Source organism: Ochotona princeps, chromosome 19 (assembly GCF_030435755.1).
Source record: "Ochotona princeps isolate mOchPri1 chromosome 19, mOchPri1.hap1, whole genome shotgun sequence".
Taxonomy (NCBI): Eukaryota; Metazoa; Chordata; class Mammalia; order Lagomorpha; family Ochotonidae; genus Ochotona; species Ochotona princeps.
The window spans coordinates 408,224-416,140 of NC_080850.1; the positions used below are offsets into that span (position 1 = coordinate 408,224).

Below are 7,917 nucleotides of genomic sequence, written 5' to 3' on the forward strand. Positions count from 1 at the left end.
CACTGATTTTTGTCACAACTGAACCTGGCTCGACCCACACTCTGTTCTGGTGTTGGGATTTGCCAGGGGATGACATGAATGGATTCAGCCTGGTCTGGCGCTGACCCATGCCAAATGTATGCCAGTGGGAAACTTTCCATGGCCTATACTGGGCTGTTTCCTATCATGCTTCTTGCGCTTACCTGCAGGGACTGTGTCCTGCCACAGGAGTTGCCCAGGCTCCTCCATCAGAACCCTTCCAATTCCAGAGTTTGCGCATACCTGGGGGTCCATGAGCCAGCCCTACTCAGTTCACCTCCTGTCCTAGCAGGAACAGTGGCTTTTCTTACATTAGATCTCTTTTAATGTTAAAAGTAGTAAATAAATAACTGGAATAAAAGAAAAACCCAGATAACTGCTTAATGCTAAAGAGCTTCCAAAACGTAGAAAAAAAAAAGAATTATGCTTGTTACAGCATGGCATTTGTGTTATATGTATAATTTTTGTTCAGCTTGCAGGCTATGACTGACTGATGCCAACTATTTGTCAGAAGAAGATAGTTGTTATGAGACTATCATTTGTTTCCCTCCTAAGCTGAAGTTTACTATGTAGAAATTAAAACTTCCATATAATTATGTTATTCCATAAAAAATAGATCAAAACCAAGTAGAGGGTTTTAATATATTGTTTTATATATTTTTACACTGGAATTACATTTTATATATATTTTATATTTTTACACTGGAATTACATTTTACATGAATACATGCATATGTATTCCATAATTTTTTTACTTTGTGTATGTACATATGTGATATGTATTATTGATATATATGATCATATATTATTTAGATTTAATTCCAATATAAGCTGTAGGAAATATTCATGCAAGTACAGCTTTAAAATATTTTCAGTATTTTATTACTTCACTTTGAAATAAGAAAATTGAAGTTTATTATTGCTTTGTAATATTTTTAAATATCTCAGTATGTTTGAGAAAATCATTAATAAACTACTCAAAAATTTCTCATTATCTTGTGTAATATTAAGCATTTATCTTAATTATCTAATCTAGCATGTTATTTAGCTCATGTGTATCAAAAGATTGTACAATGAACTCATTTTATGCTCATAGAAAACAATCAGATACAGGGTAATAGGAATTGTAGCTTCATAATTACAAACGTAATATAGGACAAAATGTTTTATTTTGTTTTTACCTTATTTGCCATATACGTTGTAAATTAAGCTGCATTCATAGAAGATGCAAATTGAACACACAGAGAAGAATTAAACTCAGCTTAGTATTATAGCTGCTCAGTTAATATTTTATCTCAGTGTCAATATGATTATTTATCTTAATTATTTGAAAATCAGAATGGCAATAACAGACAGAGTGATATCTTCCACTTGGACAGCTATTCTAGCAATGCCTTTTAACAGTTCATTCGAATGAGAATCTTTAGAGCAAAGAACCTTTAATAGAATTAGGAATATTCTGTTGTATTATTAAAATTGCATAAGTAATAGAGCACAAGATACTTTCATTTAACTGTTATTCTATGATGCTGTATGAATTGTAAATTAAACTGTGTCCATAGATGTTGCAAAGAAAATATACAAAGAATGCACCGTCATTGTTTCTATTTAATGATCCAGAGCTGAGGTGATGTGCTGTTACAGGTGTTGGTGTCATTTGAAGATGTGGCTGTGGACTTTACCCAGGAAGAATGGCAGACAATGGACAATACTCAGAGGACCCTGTATAGGGAGGTGATGCTTGAGACCTATAACAATCTGCTGTCCTTGGGTGAGTGAAATTCTGTCATGCCTAAACAGAACATGTCTGTATAATTTGCTTATGAAAGAAGAGTTTATAAAGTGTAGTAGTTGGTACGACTAATGGTGATTTCCAAAGATCTGCATCATTCTCCATTAACAGGGTACTCCATGACAAAGCCTGATGTGATATTCAAGTTGGAGCAAGAATCAGCACCATGGACAGTGGAAAAACCTGTGAAGCAGAGACTTCCAGGTAGGTCAGCACATAATTGGCAGGGAAATTGATACATAGCTCCATAAATGTTGACTGGAATTATATTTGATTTGTACTCTGAGTTTCATTCAGAAGGACAGCTGGTGAGACACAGGCATTCTATAGTCTCCATGTATAGGTTTATTCTAGCAATTTGCCAGCCTATCACCATGAATCTGGAAATATATGGGTCGTTTCATGATCCGAAACACTTGAATCACATCTGCCATGTCCCAAGATACATTTTCAGGAAGTTGTTTTTGAAGCAGAGTAGCCAAGAAAAGACGAACTATAGCTAAGATAGGATGTAAGATACTCCAAGCATTATTTTGAATTTTTATACCATATTTTATGTCACATCCTTTTTAAGTTAAATATGCAATCTCATGTAATTGAAATTTTTATTTTGAAAAATAGTTATTATGTTAAGGCATTAATAGATGAGAGATATTGCCTATTTAAAATGCTCATAAATGTCCACATTTTACTAATATTAAAATGTGCTGTATCTAGAATGGCTACAAATCTCATTGCCTTCATGTCAGCATTTGAAAGGAAACATTGAGATGTGATTCACACATATGTTTACTCTTTTTCTCATTTCAGATCCCCATGGAAAGAATGAGCAGCTTGGAGCTAATCAAAACCGTCAAGAAATATTCTTCAGGCAAGTTTTAATCACAAAAATTATATGATAACCAAAAAGAGAGCTGCATTGCCACAAAGATGCTTAGCCTTAGCTCTGGCCATCATTGCAGCACAATATGAAAGGGAAATTGCACAAAAATGAGACTTGAGAAATAGGATTTCATTCTTTCTACTTTTTTTTTCATTTGCAGACAGAAGGTTTATTTGCAAAGTGACCAGGTGAATGTCGAAACCAGAGGGAATCAAATAACATTTCTTGGGAGAGAGCCAGGAGATGGTGTGCCTCTTGAATGGAGACAGCAGAATTTTTCAGAAGGGTCTTAGATTTTTAAGTGTCTACTGAGGCTTCCTTTTCTGGACAGGAACCTGTGAGTAAGACACTTCCCATTGTATTGGTTTTCTCTCAAACAGCATGGATATAGCTGTCACTACACAGCTTTAAATCTGCACCAGCCATTCTATGGCTGTTCAGCTGTCAGAGATAGGTAGCCACATGAGTGACAAATTTGAAGAAACTGGCTTTTTCTCAACTCATGTATGAAATGTACAGGGGGTCATCAAAAGCCCACAGAAGTCATTTGTAAAGATCAAACCTGAGGGCATGGCATGGGCATGGCATGGTAACCTAGTGGCTGTCCCTCATCTTGTTCTGTAACGCCAAGGTGAATGCCCTGTCCTAAAACCATGTCTAAGGTAAAAGAAGGCTTGCCCCACCTCACAGATCCCTGAGACTTTACTTCTGCCTTAGCTAATTCCTCATTTTCCATTTTCCACATAAGGAAGTTTCTTCCTGTGAGGCAAACCTTGGCAACCTGAAACCAATCATACTTAGTCATCCACTTTCCTGCTAGTCCCTCCACCATTGTCACAGTGTACGGGGAGTTTGGCCCGTAGTCAGAGACAGTATGCTTTAGTTCTTTAATAAGCTTATAAGGTAACGGTTCCCATTCAGGTTTATCCCATTCATAAACAACATGAAAACAGAAAAAATGACCTTCTTATGTACCTGCTGCATTGATCTTCTAAAGCCAATCTCTGCTGAATCTGGTCTAGCTGGAAAGGGCTCATAAGGCTTAGCCGAATATCTTGGAAGCTTATCATCAACAGCAGGAGACCTGTTATGTAATTCAGCCATTTGCCCCGTTTCACAATCTCTAACTCCTGATCTAAATATTTCTGGTTTTAACAAATCTTCCTCATCTGTTAAACCTTCCTGATCAGTTTTATGACATTTTATGTTATTTTCAGGATGGACACTTTCTATTGAGCCATAACTAAGAACTAAGCCTCCCTTCTCAGGATCAAGAAGGGGAGTAAGTTCTCTCTCGTCAGGGCTGAAGGCACAGGATAAGGCTCGGGTCCCACATCTAGTGCCTGCCGTAAAACCTTCCAAATGGCATATGCAGAGAATGGCATGCGCACTCTTCCATTGCTCTGGTACCACCTTTTCATATCATTCCCTAACTGATCCCATGTAAGTCTAAAGTGCCCTGCTCAATAAACCATGTACAATGTACAATAAACTTTTGTACAATTATTAAAAATTCTAATAATTGCTTCTTGCTAACTTTAATGCGCTTCCTCTGTAAGGTATGTCTAATAATATCAGGATGGACTTCTTTTACTAGAATCACTCTGGCCCCTATTTGCTGCACAGAGGGTACACAGCTTCTCAATATAAGTTCTGACTATTCACCCCTCCTAACCTGACCTTCTGTCAGGGGGCCTGCAGCACGCTGGGTTAGTCCTATCCATGCTGCAAAGAGGAAGAAAAGACCTACCTTCATCGAGCACTCACGTTGGGCACCACTTACTGGAATCCAGCTCCAGCTGAGTTCGCAACTCGAGAAGGGTGTGTGGATGAGGTGTAAAGAAAATAGATGGACCACTAGGATTCCATGATCATCGTGGACAATGCGAGAAATCTGTCTGCTTTATTTATACAGAACCAGTCAAACTCTGGCTCAGACTTTTTACGTCATGGTCAAGTGGGTGTTTCTAAGGATAATGCTGCTGTTTGTTTCACCTAAGGCAGGATGTTATCCATCCTGGGGCCTATCAATCAGTAACACATTCCTACTATAATCCTCATTCTATAGCTAGTCTTAAATCAGCTAAGGGAGGAAATATGTCACAGAAGGCAGGACCTAAAGATCAAAGAAAGAGGGAAAGAATAGATTCCACTACACCTGGGGACAGAACACCCTTAATTAGCATATGGTCAATGAGGAAGGAAAACCCTAAGCTTAGGTTCCTGTTACACACTTGATTAGCATAGGATCAAAGGGGGAGTTAACACCCCTGATCCGCATATTGTCAATGGGGGCAGCTGTGACAGCAATAATGAAATGCCTTTTGGCTAAAAACGGTATCAGCAACATCAGCTTCCAAGCTCACATTGATACTATAAATTAACTCTGCAGAGGCAGACAATGCCTAAATATATTACAGAAATCTTAGTGGGGTTGTCCAGTGTCCATGCAAAGGGAGGTGGAGCTTCAATCAGGTGGTCGAAGAGATATTCACCAGGCCCTGCCAAACAGAGGGAATTTCCTTGCATCCCTTCTTGCAATGGAACAATATTCTTCATACCTTCCTGTCTTCCACACACTCACACGGACCCCAACAGAGTGGTAACAAAAACAATGCAATACCACCCCCTCTCAGGTCCAGGTGATGATAGGTGAGTGTCACAGGTGGGCAGAATGGAAACCTTAGATGGTGTGTGGGTGTGGCTTCCAAGCTGGTGATCCTGAACTGGCTGCCTACCCCACAATATTGGGAGAAGGAAGACACAAGTCTCACCCTTTTTCCTGGGTGAGGTGATAGACATTATTGACCATTGTGAATAAGTTTCTTTCTCTTTGCCCTTGGGGAGACTCATGTCACCCAAAAGTGAATATTTTTTAGTGCCTGGATTCTCATCCCTCTCCCAATGAGAATAAGCCAACGTGAAGCATGAAAAAGGAGTCCAGAACTTTGGTCCCATGTCAGGCAGTTGGGATTCAGGATCCACTTAGAGAGTATGAAGTCATGAAGAAAATTGGCCTCTTCCAGGGACTGTCAATCCAACACTTTTCAAAATATAAAGACCAAGAGTCTTGATTGTAAAATGAAAATTGACATGATAGCAAAAGTGAAAATAGGCACAATCAGTCTGGAGGTTTAGCTGGAGCTAGACAGTGAGTGGGAATTACTTGTATTGGTGGGTGTGTTCATGTTTGTACAGAGGGACAGGCTGCCAAGGGTCATGTCCACAACTTTAGCACAAACCTTGTGGAGTCTTCTGTTTGTTAAGTCCAGCCACAAAGCACTTGTGCAAAATCAGAAGTCTCTTTCAAGTCCCATGTTGTGCACCAAAGCAAATGTTACCAGGAAAGCTCAGTGATTCTTTTCTTTGAATTAGTATAGAAATGTAGGAGTGTGGAATAGGGTGGAATGATTGGACCCGAGGTTCAGCCACTATGGCCATTTGATGAGCTGGGCCTTGGCCTGCCTAGACTCAAGAGGCTTCGCCCTTCCTGGTGAGTACACTGGGAGCAGATGCCTTGGGAACAAGGCAGGCCTAGGATCCACCCACCTCCAACATCAAGAGGTGGGTGGGACTGGGGGAGTGCAACCTAATCATTGTTTTTCATGAGTTGGGTTTCTGTGTAGTGTGTGTGTGTGTGTGTGTGTGTGTGTGTGTGTGTGTGATTTAATAGCACTCAATCTGTGTGTGCATGCATTTAGATAATTATGGAAAAATTGGTGTGATCATTTCCAAATTTTGTATTTTTCCTTCCTGTTTTAGGTCAGGGTTAAATGATATTCAGAGAAGCTATACCAGGTCTCCCAACCATCCTAGTACTTCAGGATGGGTACTGGAGCCTTGATACCAAACCAGGGTGTCAATGTGGCACACCCTGCAAGGTTTCTATCCAGGTGGTTCCGGTAGTTCTGAAATGAGGTCCATCTCACCAATTCAAGCACAAGGGAACCCTTTCAATGTTCATTGGCTGGCATGGTTGACCTTGGCGTCTCCTTTGTCCCAGATATTTGCTGTCATCATGTGGCTGGGGTAGTGATTAAATCTCTTCTCTCCTCCTTTCTCTGGGATGGTCCAGATGTGCTTTCCAGACCTCAGTGGGCTTCCATCTCCAGATGGAGCCGGACCAGTTGTCCAATACTCCTTTTCAACTGAGGAGGACCAGTTCTTGCAAGTGCACCAAGACCTTCAGCCAGTTGATCCTGCCCTAGTGGAGCTCCACCCTCAGCGCTCACTGAGCTAGCACCACCATGCAGGCATGTAAAGTATCCAAGCCAGGTGATCTGAGATCTGAGGCCTGCCACACCCTCTACTCCCAGGACTTGCAGACCCAGGACCCATTGCACTGGCCAGCCAAGGACCCAGGCCAAGCAACAAAAACCGCCACACATACAGCCACTGGGGCTCAAAAACTGGGTTCATCACACAACTGTGCCCAAGAGCCCAGACAAGGCTACCAGGACCCCACTGGATTTCCTGCACCCAGAGCTCATGTATCCTACACCAACCTCTACCTGACTGCCATGGCTTGCCTCAACTCATTTTCCACCAGCATGTGTTGCAGCCTGGCTCAGTCTAGTCTTCCCCCAATTCCACTTGATGTTGCTGTGTGCTGAAGCCTATCCAAGTACAATCCATCTGGATGTGTAGCTGCAGCTAGGCAGTGGCTGGGGATTATGTGGGTGTGGTTGTATTCCTGTTTATGCAGAGGCATGAGGTACCAAGGGTCATTTTCACAGATTTAGCACAAACCTTGTGGAATCTTCTCTTTGCTAAGCTCAGCCCCATGGCTCCTGTATAAGAGCCAAAATTCTTTTTCAATTCCCATATTGTGCACTGAAACAAAATTACCAGGAAAGCTCGGTGAGTCTTTCCTTTAACATAGTATAGAAAAAGATAATGAAAACCAGTTGTTGGCCAAATTTTTACTGTTAATTGACCAGTTGAACTTAGAAGAGGACGGGGGAAAGCAACTCCCAAAAGTGGTTCAGAGATCAGGTGCCTTTTTAATGGAGAGAAAATGATATCATAGTTTCTTTTAAATTTGCTTTTCTCTTTTCCCACAGGAAGCCTAATGAAATACCATTTGAAAAGAAGCATGCCTCTAATGTCCCTGAGAACAACCTCGAGAATAAGGAAATTCTCAGTCAGGTTGACAAGATCCACATTTGTCAGCAGTCCTTTGAACACAATGGAAATGAGAAAACTTTCAGCGGGAAGAAGATAG

The 7,917-nt window shown here is 40.8% G+C and overlaps 1 long non-coding RNA gene across 1 annotated transcript in view; it reads left to right on the top strand.

The window, feature by feature from the left end:
• Positions 1-2,014, top strand: part of LOC131482685 (uncharacterized) — a 45,940-nt gene extending 43,926 nt beyond the window's left edge. Inside the window, exons 3-4 of the long non-coding RNA XR_009247235.1 lie at positions 1,663-1,789; positions 1,922-2,014. This is a non-coding gene — a long non-coding RNA (uncharacterized LOC131482685). The remainder of the gene's footprint in view (positions 1-1,662; positions 1,790-1,921) is intronic.
• Positions 2,015-7,917: the final 5,903 nt, after the last annotated feature.